Source organism: Drosophila virilis, chromosome X (assembly GCF_030788295.1).
Source record: "Drosophila virilis strain 15010-1051.87 chromosome X, Dvir_AGI_RSII-ME, whole genome shotgun sequence".
Taxonomy (NCBI): domain Eukaryota; kingdom Metazoa; phylum Arthropoda; class Insecta; order Diptera; family Drosophilidae; genus Drosophila; species Drosophila virilis.
In genome coordinates, this window is record NC_091543.1 from 17,027,299 (window position 1) to 17,039,656 (window position 12,358).

The 12,358-nt window shown below is 40.6% G+C and overlaps 1 protein-coding gene across 1 annotated transcript in view; it reads right to left on the reverse strand.

Annotated features, from left to right (window-relative positions):
• dnc (phosphodiesterase dunce) overlaps window positions 1-11,926 on the reverse strand; it is a 210,619-nt gene extending 198,693 nt beyond the window's left edge. Inside the window, exon 1 of the mRNA XM_032440245.2 lies at window positions 11,648-11,926. The gene's annotated coding sequence lies outside the window, so the exon portion shown is untranslated. The remainder of the gene's footprint in view (window positions 1-11,647) is intronic.
• Between the last annotated feature and the right edge of the window lie 432 nt (window positions 11,927-12,358).

Consider the following 12,358-nt stretch of genomic DNA (forward strand, 5'->3'; position numbering starts at 1 on the left):
AAGACGTAACGCGTATTCAAATAAATGGCAAGCATTTTATATTCTTCATATTACATTACTTTAATCTTTCAGGCGTCAAAAATCGACTTTATGGAATATAGAAAAAAAAAAACAACAACAACTCATATTTCTAGAAAATGCACGAAAATATATTACATTAAGTGACAGACATTTATTGTAAGTATTAATACAATTGCACACCTGCCCGGTCGTAATTTACTCTAGCATATTTTCTATTCAGGCCCAAAATGGAAACGTTTACAATAAGGCAACCTGCACGAAACCCATCAACAGTTTTTGGTGATTGCTACCCTCCCTCTACCACCATTCACCATGGGGTTACCCAATGTCAGAACTCATCAATGTAATTGGTTAATTCAATTGCTGTAATTTCATTTGGAAATTTATAAGCCATAACACGAGTGTATCGTTCGTTGTGTCCGGCGTCAACGTGTTGGCCTCCGTTTCTGTCCATCGCCACAAGCTTATTGGCAATTAAACTAATGCCAATTTATTTAACACATGACCATAGCAGCTAATTAGATGCAGATGTGTACAAATAAGCTAACAAGAGCCTGCAGCTACAGACATGTGCATCAACATATGCTGATCACAAATTTCAAGTGAACACAAAGTATGTACTATGAATAATCATCATGTTCACATTTGAAATCTCTTGATATGAAGCCTCCTCTTAACTAACATAGATATAATAATAGACTCAATTGTTGTTGGTTCATTTCACGTTGTGAGATAACTTTTATCTGTTGCCTATTTTTAACAAAGATCAAATCACAAAAAATAATAATAATTACCCTCGTTTTTTTTGGCTCAAACCAAGCCTTGCCTTAACCGTTTCTTATTTTAAAACGATTTCAAAATCATCTCTGGTTCGGACTGCGTTCCAACTGGTTTCTTTGGTTAAAGATTCGATACAGAGTGGAATATAATTTGCTTTTCGGGCTTGGTTGACAACTGGATATCCAAATCAAATATCAAGTCATATACATTTTATTCGAGTGCACTTGGAAACTGTAAGATGTCAAAACAATTTTATTCTCCATCTACGCTAAGTCTCGCCCAAGGCTCTAGATGTTCTGCATAGACACACACGCGGTCCACTTGTTATACTCTCTTTGCCGGCATACCCTATCCTCTTGGAATGTTGCTGAGAGCGCAATCAAGGATTGCATTCGAATCTCTTGACTTGTAGGCAAACACTTGTGGTTTTTAAAGTCTCTTGCTTGAGCCTTCGCATGGGCTACATTCAATTGCAGTTGCCGTGGAGACTTTATAGGTTCATGGACTTTATGAGCGCCAGAACCTTTTGGCCCGATATCCGATCCATCTTTATTATCGCGCATTATGGGCAACGGGTACGGGCTGTCCATGTGGCACTTTGAGTGCGTGTGCGTATGTGTGTGTGTGTGTGTGTGTGTATATTATGCATGTAAGCAGTTCTTTCTTAGGCATTTACCATTCACACCTTGCTTTCTGCTTCATTTGCGTTACAAACACCTTGCCAAATTTTGTGCCACGACACGTTTTTCCTTTTCAGTAAACGTATACCGGCGCTTACTCCATTTTCTCACTCAGTCCACGTTCACGTTCATGTTAACGCCCACGTCTACGTTAACCGTGTGCGAGGCAGTTCTAAGAGCAGCTTTGGTAAGTTGAGATGGCGTCTAAATGAAATCGCCCGGCGGCTGCAGCTGTCGCCCATTTTCGGTACAATGACAACATTGAGATTTTGAAAAATCATTTTTCGCACACAGCCCTTGGGATGGGCCATTCAGCTGCCAAAGAAGGATGACGGACAGACAGTCAAGATGCCGGCATACTTTTCATACCACTTGAGGCGCCTGCTAAGCGCTTAATGATGCTTATTTGGCCACAGCTACAGAGCGCGGCTCACCTGCCTGGCGGCCCACGAAAATATTAAAATATATACAGGGGCGTTGTGGTGGATGGCGGGGCGTGGCATTCCATCAGCAGCATCCACTTCGGGCATTAGTTTGCCAGTAACCAGCAAAAGAAATTGTTTCAAATTAATTTGCATGCCGAAGCACAGGCGCCAACATAAAAAAGCCCTCATTAAAATACATCATACAAAAAGGGCACATCAACTAACTGATGGAATTGGCGCTTTGTACTTGCATTTCATATAATATTTATGGCAGTGTGCGTAGGCAAACAGGCCTCGAGTTTAAAACAAAAAGAGTTTAAACTGATTCAATACATAGATACATATATAAATAAGCCAAGGCTCGAAACACAAGCCAAACCTGAGGCAGCAAGCTGGTTCGAACCCACTAACGCCTCCAGCACCAAATAACTTACGACATTAGAAAAGATTCCAACACAGACACCAAATTAAATTCAAACATCAGCAAGCAGGCTAATCAATATCTAACTGACAAATATTTTTAGCCGTCACTTTACAGCGCGGATAAATTTATATGCAGTTAAGCTAGCAGCTACCTTAATGAAGCAGCACTTGGCCAGAGCATCAAGCCATGGAATTTCGCAAGCCAACCGGCAAAGTTCTAACAAAGTTATGAAAGTTGAAAGACTTTTGGTAACTTGGCAAGTGGAAATTTTTGTTAGCCCAAAATACAAAATTTCAATATATTTATATTTGCAAAGAGCATTGAAAATTCCGCTCACAACAAGGTGTCGGGTGTGTTTTTTTTTTCCAATTTCTTTTTTTAATTTATACTTTTTGGAGCTTCCTCGGAGGCCAAATTATGCGCGGCAACTAAAGCGAACAATGCCAGAAATGCTTTAATCCTATTGACGTTTAATCAAGCCACGCCAGGCGGGGCACGCGGGGGCGGACAAAAATGCGGAAACCAAAAAAAAAAACAACAACCCGGAGGGGGGCGCAGACAAAAGCCGCGCGTCGGCAATTACAAAACATTTTGCATTTTGCTGTTGAATTTTCAATTGGCCCTGCTATGAATTTCCATTTTGTCGCCCGTTGTTCACCTGTAACCTGTTGCCCTCTACAACAGGAGCCCAACCCACAGCCAGCCAAATGTAAATCAAAGCAAAGACAGAGACAGAGACTGAGACAGAGACAGAATCGGAGACGGAGACGGAGACGCAGACAGTTGCAGAAAGCAAGAGAAACTCAAAGGAAAGACAGGCGAAGCAGAATTATTTAAAGCGCTTAATAAATAATCACATTTGCATTTTCACTTGTTGATTTTGGCCAGGACCAGGGCCAAAGTGGCGCTGGAAAGTTTTTGTTGGCTTACTGACTTGCCAGCTTTTCTGCTGACTTGAAGCCCAGACGCACACGCACACACGCACACAACCACAGAGTACAACCCTGAAGAAGAATCCTTGAAAAGTGCGCGCTCAGCAGAGGCTGGCGGCAGACATTGACATCAACATCGAAATTAGCCTTAGAACTCGCCCTGCCAACTGCCCTCCCCGCTCCACGCCCCCCGACCGACGATCCCACTGACTCGCCCATCCCCATACTATCCATAGCAAATGCACTCAGCGTTTTGTGCGTTGTCATTGAAAGCTAAATAAATTGAAATTAGACGTTGTCAGCACAAAAGCCAAAAGTGGCGACTGCCCAAGCAATGGGCATGGCCTCGCTAGCTGGCATGGGGAGCGGGGGGCAGGACAACGGCGACGGCAAGAGGCCGGCTCACAACATTGCCGGGGCTGGATCTGAAGTGGGTGTGGCCTGTGCGTACGATATGACAATAGTTATACCCTGTACCAATTGCAAAGGGGCAAATGAGAGGGCATATTGGCTTCGCGCTCATTTATGTAACAGTCAGAAGTACTCCGTTAAGTAAATTTCTTTTTGGTCTGTGCGATCGCAGAGATCCTTTCGCCTGCCTGAATCATAATTAATCGATAATTTGCGATAGGTATCCAGTAAATCGATAAGTATCGAATTTCTAATTTTAGAGTCTACAAGAACAAAACTCAACATCTTGAATATTTCAAATCATCGGCAGCTAACGATAGCCTTGGTTTTTAACAAAACTTCTTCTATTCCAGTTTAAATTATCTAGGCTAGTTCAAATCATCGATAATTTGCGATAGGTATCCACCAAATCGATAAGTATCGATGTACAATCGTGTTTTTAGAGTCTAGAGTGTATCAAAATATCGATATCAAAAACCTATTTTTGAGCATATTTCACTCAACACACCGAGAGCCACCAAATTTGACAACGAGGCCTTCGTCGTAATATTCAATATTTCAATTTTTCGATAACTGTCGACCTTTCCCACAGGCCAAATAAAAAAGTTGCTTATATATGTAGACCAAATCTTTAGCTTTGGTATACACACACTTTTGCAAGCCATTTGTAAGCTCTGAAAAATTCATAAAGATAGAACACTTAACTCACAAGCTACCCAGGAATGCTCAACAGTGTAGAAGGAGCTCAGCCGCTGTGTAAAGTGCGCAGCTATCTGAATGTATATATGCTTTTTTATTTTCTTTGTGAATGTATGTCTAGAAGGACCTTCGAATGTTCAATACGACAGGCTATCTACCATGAAGGGACGAGGACGAGGCAGTCGTAGTTGTTATTCGTATTGTTGTTTTTTCTGTTGCTTTCGGTCAACTTGTTCCCATGCCGCTGGGGCAAGTTGGCCTGTTGACTAGTTGGTCCAATAACTTTGTTATCGAAACTGGCCAACGGCATTCCAAGTGCTCACATTTCACATTTCACATTTCAAGTGTGTCTGTGGGGGAGACAGACGCTACGAAATTGGTTGCAGCTCCTGTTGCGTTCGCCTGTCTGCGCAATTTGTCGCATGTAGCTGCCACGCCCACACTGAAAATGGATGCCCCAACATTAATTGCACACCGGACAGTGAGTAAAGAGCCTTCGGCTTGCAAAATACATGGCCAGTGTTGTATAACACTTCAAATTGCAACACTTGCATGCGCAAATAGAAACTGCAACTGTCAATAAACCAAATGTAATTCAAGCGCATTCGATTACGAATGGCCAAAACCTATGAGGGTACACAAACGCTTATAGCTGAGCATATTGAAGGTGCAAACTTTGATAAATCAATTACGGGAAATGCGAACAACCAGATATTGCATGCACATAAATTCATTCGTACAACCAAACTACATATAGTAAATATATGGATAAAGTGCAGACCACTCTTTAGCACTAGACACAAATGCAAAATGCGGCAGCCTGTGCGTTTAATCTGTCAGGTTAACAATTTGTAAATAGAAATCAATAATTACACTTTCCAGCAAATATTACTAAGCTAATATTTAACAATAACAATTACCCTGTACATGGTACACAGAATGATTAGTAAGACGAAAACAGATCCGATCCTCTTCTTCGATATCTTTTTGGTTATTTTTTCGATATCCTCTTCGCAGGTCATCAATTAAAGTTGCCCCAAATAGAACAGTTGCGTCTGGCAATTAGGGCAAACGTCTTGCTCAGGTGCTCAATTGACCAAACCGTGCGGAAGCCTGCGTAACTTGAGGTTTAAGTTGGCTTAGTCAACCACATACATGTTGGCCATAGCCACGATTGTGCTGCGTGGGTTGGCGGTATCAAATGATCAGACACATTGTCGCTGGCTGTAGCTAATTGATGCTGGTGATGGGTATACCCTGTCCCGCTGGAATTAAGCTATATGTGCACGGAAGCGCATTAAATTGCGGCTAACAGGAGACGCGTTGGCGACCACGTCCATGAAGGCAGCGCGGAGGGCAGCAGATGCTTGGCAACACCTGTAGCATAAATTTCGTAAGTATTACGCCGTTGCTTGTCCCTTTCTGTTCCACTCAGTCCCCCCCCCCCCCCTCCCCCTATCTCTCTCTCTCTGCCTGTCTCTGGCGCTGTCCAGCTTATGCAAGTTTGTTTGTGAATAGATTTATGCTGAATTTGCGCAGCATTCACCAGTAATTTTGACCATCCCCATCAGCCAGCATCCAGCATCCACTTCGCCAGTTCATCCACCCAACAAGACCATGCCCCAGCATCCATAGCGCCCATCGTCGGCAATTCGGCAAGCAAAAGCCAAACATTAAATCACTTAAAATGCCAGTCCAAGCCTGGACAAATAGCGCAAAATGCCTTCTGACCTGCTGTTGCTGCTGCTGCTTCGGTTGCTGCTTGGGCTGCTGCGGTTTCCGTGGCGCTGAGAACTTCAGAAATGTGCGCAGCAAAAGCAAGGGCCAAAAACCTCACAGCAGCCCATTCCCCAGCCCATGTACCATGCCGCAGCAGCGTATATTTGCCGTCCCGTGCCCCGTGCCCCATGCCTCTCGCCTGCGTGTGTCCTTCTAGTGGTTTTGGTCCCCTTATGCGCTACAGCTGGCATTTTGACACTGCCACGACGTTTTCATAATAATAACAAGCAGTTTGTTCTGTGTTTTCTTTGCTCGATTTTAATACCCTGTACGCAAAACAAAAAGTCGTAGCTATAGAGAGATGGCAAAAAATGGTAAGAACTGTTTAACAGCTGTTCATCTTCAGCTTTCCAAATTTTGATTAAATATATCAAGATATGTATCGATATCAGATAAGATATACAAAACGAAGACCTGACAAGCTAATCAATAAATAAATTAAATTAATTAACAACGATGCGGTTCACATCAAAACTGGTTCACAACAAAACCGGTTCACATCAAAACCCGTTTGCAGCCCAACTTTTAATATGATTCTCAAACCGGCTTAAGAACTTGTTCAAAAGATTTCGAAGTCTTTCGCACAAATTCTCGCATCTGCCCTAAGGAACAGCTCGAAAACTGGATACTCAGTTCATAGATCTATTAAATCGGGTAAATAGTTAAATATACGATTTAAGAACATGCACGCTCAGCAGCTAGCTGCATATTCAAACAAATTCTTAGCCAACATATTGAGCAGACTTTCTACAGGGTATTGCAAGCTTTGACAGTCGTGACTTTAGCGCTTTAAGTTGTTTTCGTTTTGGGGAGGGAGCGTGCATTTTCAAAATTTTCACGCGTTTTTCATACTCACACACACACACACACACACACTCGCATACGCAGAGGCATACACTGCGTTGTCTCTGTCTCGCTCGGTTGTATGCAAATAATTGCTGAGTGCTGCTCCATTCAGTCAGCTTATAATTGTTGTTGTTGTTGTTATTGTTGTTGTTTGTGTTGTTGTTGTTGTTGTTGTTGCCTGTTGGCTGTTGATGTTTGTATATACTGCCCGGCATTCGCTTCTAATAAGCTAGGACTGGGCAGGCAGGCGGGCAAGTTGGCACTCTGGGGCGTGGCAGGGGCAATAGAGTAGTATGTGCGGTTGCGTATGACAAGGTGGTAGCGAGGGTATAAAGGGGCGGTAATTTAAACAATGAACTGCCATGCACATTAATATTACTTTAGGCCACTCGCAAACTTTGACTTTACGTAGCTGTTGGCGTTGTTTTCGTTGTTGTTGTCGTTGTTGTTGTTGTTGTTTGTTTTAGTCCCAGCACGAGACGTGCGCAACTTTGTAGAGGACGTCACAACGTGAAAAATACGCGTGAAAGCTGTGATTCTGAATACCTTAGCACAATTTCGATTTATTTTTTGCATGGCCAGCACGAGAATACAGCTGCAAGCTGGCGATTTGTTGTGTATTTTAATTGTTAAACAATAAATTCGTTTTATTTATAAGCCATAAGATAAATGTTTTAGTCAAGAATTGCCATAATTTGCTCTCTCAAAAACCTTAAGTAATTAAAAACTGCTTACAATATATATTTTCACTCAATTTTCACATAATCTATTAGCCAAAGGAAGGCAACATTTCTAAACTACGGCCACGCTCTATCTGAATAAGACCCAGACTAATAACAATAATAATAATAATAATAATAATAATAATAATAATAATAGGCTCATTAGACCCTCTTCTTAAAGTTAGTAAAGCCTTAATCTCAATTCGTACAACTTTTTTTCGGGTGGGGGGAAGCGGCACCAAAATCAAGACGTAGAAAAAAAAACAGAACAGAAACCAAAATCAGGCCAAAGGCGACGACGCCAAATAGTGCAAAGCAAATGTTTTATATTAGGTGGCAGCTGCTGGCGGGGGGGCGCCACTAATGAGGCCCTTGGGGAACATATTAAACTTGAGCAGGCAACAACAACAACAGCAACAACAACAACAACAACAAACAGCGGACAATGAGGCGAGGCAACTCGGACGGACGAGCAAGTATCGAGTAGTGCACGGATTTGCCAAGACACATACATATGCTGATATTGTTGCCGTTGTTGTTGTTGCCGTTGTTGTTGCTGTTGTTGTTGTTGTTGTTGCTGTCACCGTTGTTGTCGCCCCGCCTGCTTCTAATGCAAAACGGCAACTTTCTTGCTGCCAAAGAACGCAACAACTTTTTAATTTAAGCGAACAACAAAAAATACAACCAGAAAGAAGAGCTAACTTCGGCACGCCGAAGATGCAATACCCTTTTCATAATTCCCATAATGCCGAGTATGGTTAGGATCTTTTAGCTATATGACATAGTGGTCCGATCCGGCCGGTTCAGACATAAGGATTCTGCGTGTAAGCGAAGGGAGGGACGAGACTGAGGGACTACTTCACATGGACACAGACAGACGGATCCATATATACATATATACATCTGGATTCGGGATGTCTCCTTCTGTGCGTTGCACATTTCGCGACAAAATCATAATACCCGCTGCAAGGGTATAAGAGGAGCAAGAACCAAGAGGCGACAAATCAGGACGACCCCCAAAACAAACTTTGCCTCGCATTCAACTCAACTGACTCACGAAATTAAAGCAATAATAACTTTGTTAAAACAAAAAAATCTAAAAAAAAAAAAAGAATGAGAAAAAAGCAACAAAAACAACAAAGAAAAGTTTTCGGCAACATCTTTCTCTGCGTCCTTGCCCCATGAGTGAGCCAGGACCTCGCTGGGGTGCGTCTATCTGAGTTATGTTCCAACAAAGCAGTTACGAATTTAAAAAAAAAAAAAAAAAGAGGAAGAAGAAGAAGACGAAATATATAAATATATATATATATATGTATGAATACACTCTCATAAATCGCAGCGAAACAATGGTGGGGCGTGAAAAGTCGCATAAATCTAACTAGCCTGAAGGACAACTTGTTAGTAGGGTAGTTAATGTTCGTAGGGGGGGGAACGTTTTGTACTTTTAAATGAATTACGCTTTGATTTTCACATAATACAAAGAATCATAAGCACTCCTGGAGTTAGTTTTTCTAGCTACCGCAGCTACTGATCAAAAGTGAATATGCCTTCGATGCAATCTAGTTTATAATTTATACAAAATATAGCATAATACTAATTTATGGGTCAAAAATATTAAAATATTGCTACTAATGACATCGAAGGAAAAGTACCTAAAATATGCACTTAGAAATATAATTAATATTAATAAGGTATTCTCAGCATATTTTGGAATAAACTCAAATTTCCCTTGGAACATAAAAAGTGAGCTAAATTTTATATCAAGGTGTTTCCTGCATTAAATAAAATACACCAAAATATTTATAAGTAGTCCGGAAATATTGGTCACAATGACAGAAAGAAAGTAACTAAAATATGCAATTATTATAAATATAATAAATTATAATAGTTTCAAAAGCTTAAGAAAATCACACAAACAATCTTTGAAGGACTAAAAATGTACTAAATTTAATATTAGGGTGTTTCCTGCATTAAAAAATAAATATACAGCAAAATAACCGTGAGTATTTATTTTATGAGTATTTTTAGAAAATCACACAAAATTTTCGCTGAAAAATTAGAAATGAACTTAATTTAATATATTTGTTCACAAACTAACGACAAGCTGCTGCTCCAATGAACCAGCTTCCAGTTGATGATTAAACATGAACCGAACCAGTTTGCAACGTGAACGGAACCACCGAAAACGTTTGGTGAACCAACAGCTCGGAGCACAACAAATCTTAAAAAAAAAATACAAAAGGCAGACAAGCATAAACATTTTCGGCTCAGAGCTAAGCTTTCCAGGTATCTCAGTTGATTACAATTAATGGCGCCAATTTGTTGTTGCTGCCGCTGCGCTTTATATGCGATTGTTATTAGTGAGGCGGCTGATATCTGCAGGGGGGGAGGAGTATGTTATTGCCTAAGACAAAACAGCCGAGGCAAATGTATGGCGGAAGGCAACAAAGACGCAGAATGACATAAAAAGGCAACACAGGAACGAAAGTGGAAGGCAAAACGACAATGACTGGCAAAGGCATCGTAAAACGCGGCCATAAAGTGAGCGAGAAAAAAAAATAAGGAAGAAAAACAACAAATACCGAAACGAAGACGCACACAAAAAAGATGCCGGGCTACGTGTGCGTGTGCGTGTGTGTGTGCGTGTGGGTAAGAAAGTGCGTGACGGGATGGAGCAGAGCACTCAGCTATATTGGGTTATTTGAGCAGCAGGCTGTTAACGTCTGAGTAGCTGCACAAAAGGCGCTCAATTCGTTAGAAGCTGCTCAAAATTGTTGAGCTCAACTTTGCACTCAACTCAACATGAGCTCGATCTAACTGCACAGAGAGGGGGTGAGGTTGTGAGAGCAGGCGAGAGTGCAAGAAACTGTGCCTGCGGTATCACACGTGCCAAATGAGTATCTGCCGCAAGTTTCTTTACAGTTAGCAAAAAAAAAAAAAACAAAACAGTGACTGAGCATTTTTAAAGTGAACGTCACGGGCGCAATAATTGTTAACTGAAATTCAACATGGCAACGAAATTTGTGTAATTGTTTAGTAAGAAATTAATAGAAAATAGAGTCTAGCTTGACAATGATTTTTTTAATATTTTTCTAAAATTTAGCTATCTGAGAAAACATAGCACAGGTGAAACCTAAACCCTTTTCTATTTTGTTATATTTTTCAATATGGAATTCAATTTAATAAAATTAATTTAATTCATTTCTGTTGCAAGAAAAAAAAAAAATATCCTTTAAAAATAGAAAATTTTGCAAATTCGAATCAAGTCCAAAAGCGAAACCTTTTGCTTGATTATCGATTGAAAACAATCTTCGCAAATATCGTGATTTTGCTGAAACAGTGACAGAAGGAAGCGCATACTGTGACCAAGCAGAGCGAGCGTCAGTTCAATTCGCAGGCAACTTGACTCAAAGCTCTCTCTCGCTCTCTCTCTCTGTGTGTGTGTGTGTGTGTGTGTCCCTCTCTCGCTGTCGCGCTGTTTCACATAAGCAGAGCTGAACAACATCGAAGCTTGAGACATTTTGGCTCAACGCAGGCGCATTGCTTGGGCTGGCAGCAACAACAATAAAATTCAATAAAATGTTTGCCGACAGTTTTTGATTCTGCCTGCTGCTGTTTGCTGCTGTAAGACGTATTGCTCTAGTTGTTGTTGTTGTTGTTGTTCTTTCCATTGTTTTAACCGTTGTTGTTGTGGTTGTTGCTCACGAACAGCAGCTGCCGGCCCCTGTGCGTATGCAATGAAATTTTTGTTGCCGCTCTAGTGGCAAAAAAAAAAAAAAAAAAAGGAACAAACGCAGCTCGAAAACGTTAATTGCTTTCGTTTTTGGCTGGCAATTGTTGTTGGTGTATTGGTGTATTGGTGTAACGGCATAATGGTGTAACGGCATAATGGTGTGTAATGGTGTTGGTGTACAAGGAGGTCACTTACCTTTTGCTATGGAGAGCCGTTCTTAGCTGCGTTTGCTATTGCTGCACTGCTTCATCATCATCAGCAACAACATCATCATGATTATCAATGTCATCATCGTTAGCAGCAGCCGCAATAGAAACAAATATTACTGTTGTTTTTTCGTTGTTGCTGTTGTTGTTGCTGGGTTCGCATGAATTTTTGCACACCGCTTTTCATTTAAATATATGCACATACAATTTGTTTAATTTTTATGCATATGTGTGCATGCCTATATATACTTATGTTAATTATTATCATTTGCAGCTTTACGTATTTCTTTATTTCTTTATATTATCATTTCATATTTGGCCCGGTCATAATTTATAACGCAACGTTTTTATTTTATTTTCAATTTTCACATATTTTACGCGCACACACAACAAAAATATTTAAAAAAAAAAATAAATAAATAAACAAAAATAAAATAAATAAAACAAACACCGAGAGAAAAATGTTAGCTGAGGAGCATTTATTTATTAAATGCTGTTATTCTTTCCTCGCTTTGCCTTTTCTCGTTTTATTATTATTATTTTTTTTCGTATTTGAATTTGAATGTGAATTCGTTTTAAATTCCTCTGCAGCCAAGGCAACAAAACAATGTTAGCCGCACATGGCCTAGGACGACGCTGCGGTTGCCTGCACTGATTTTCAGAGCGGATGCTTTGAAACATTAACACCGCTGCCGCTGCT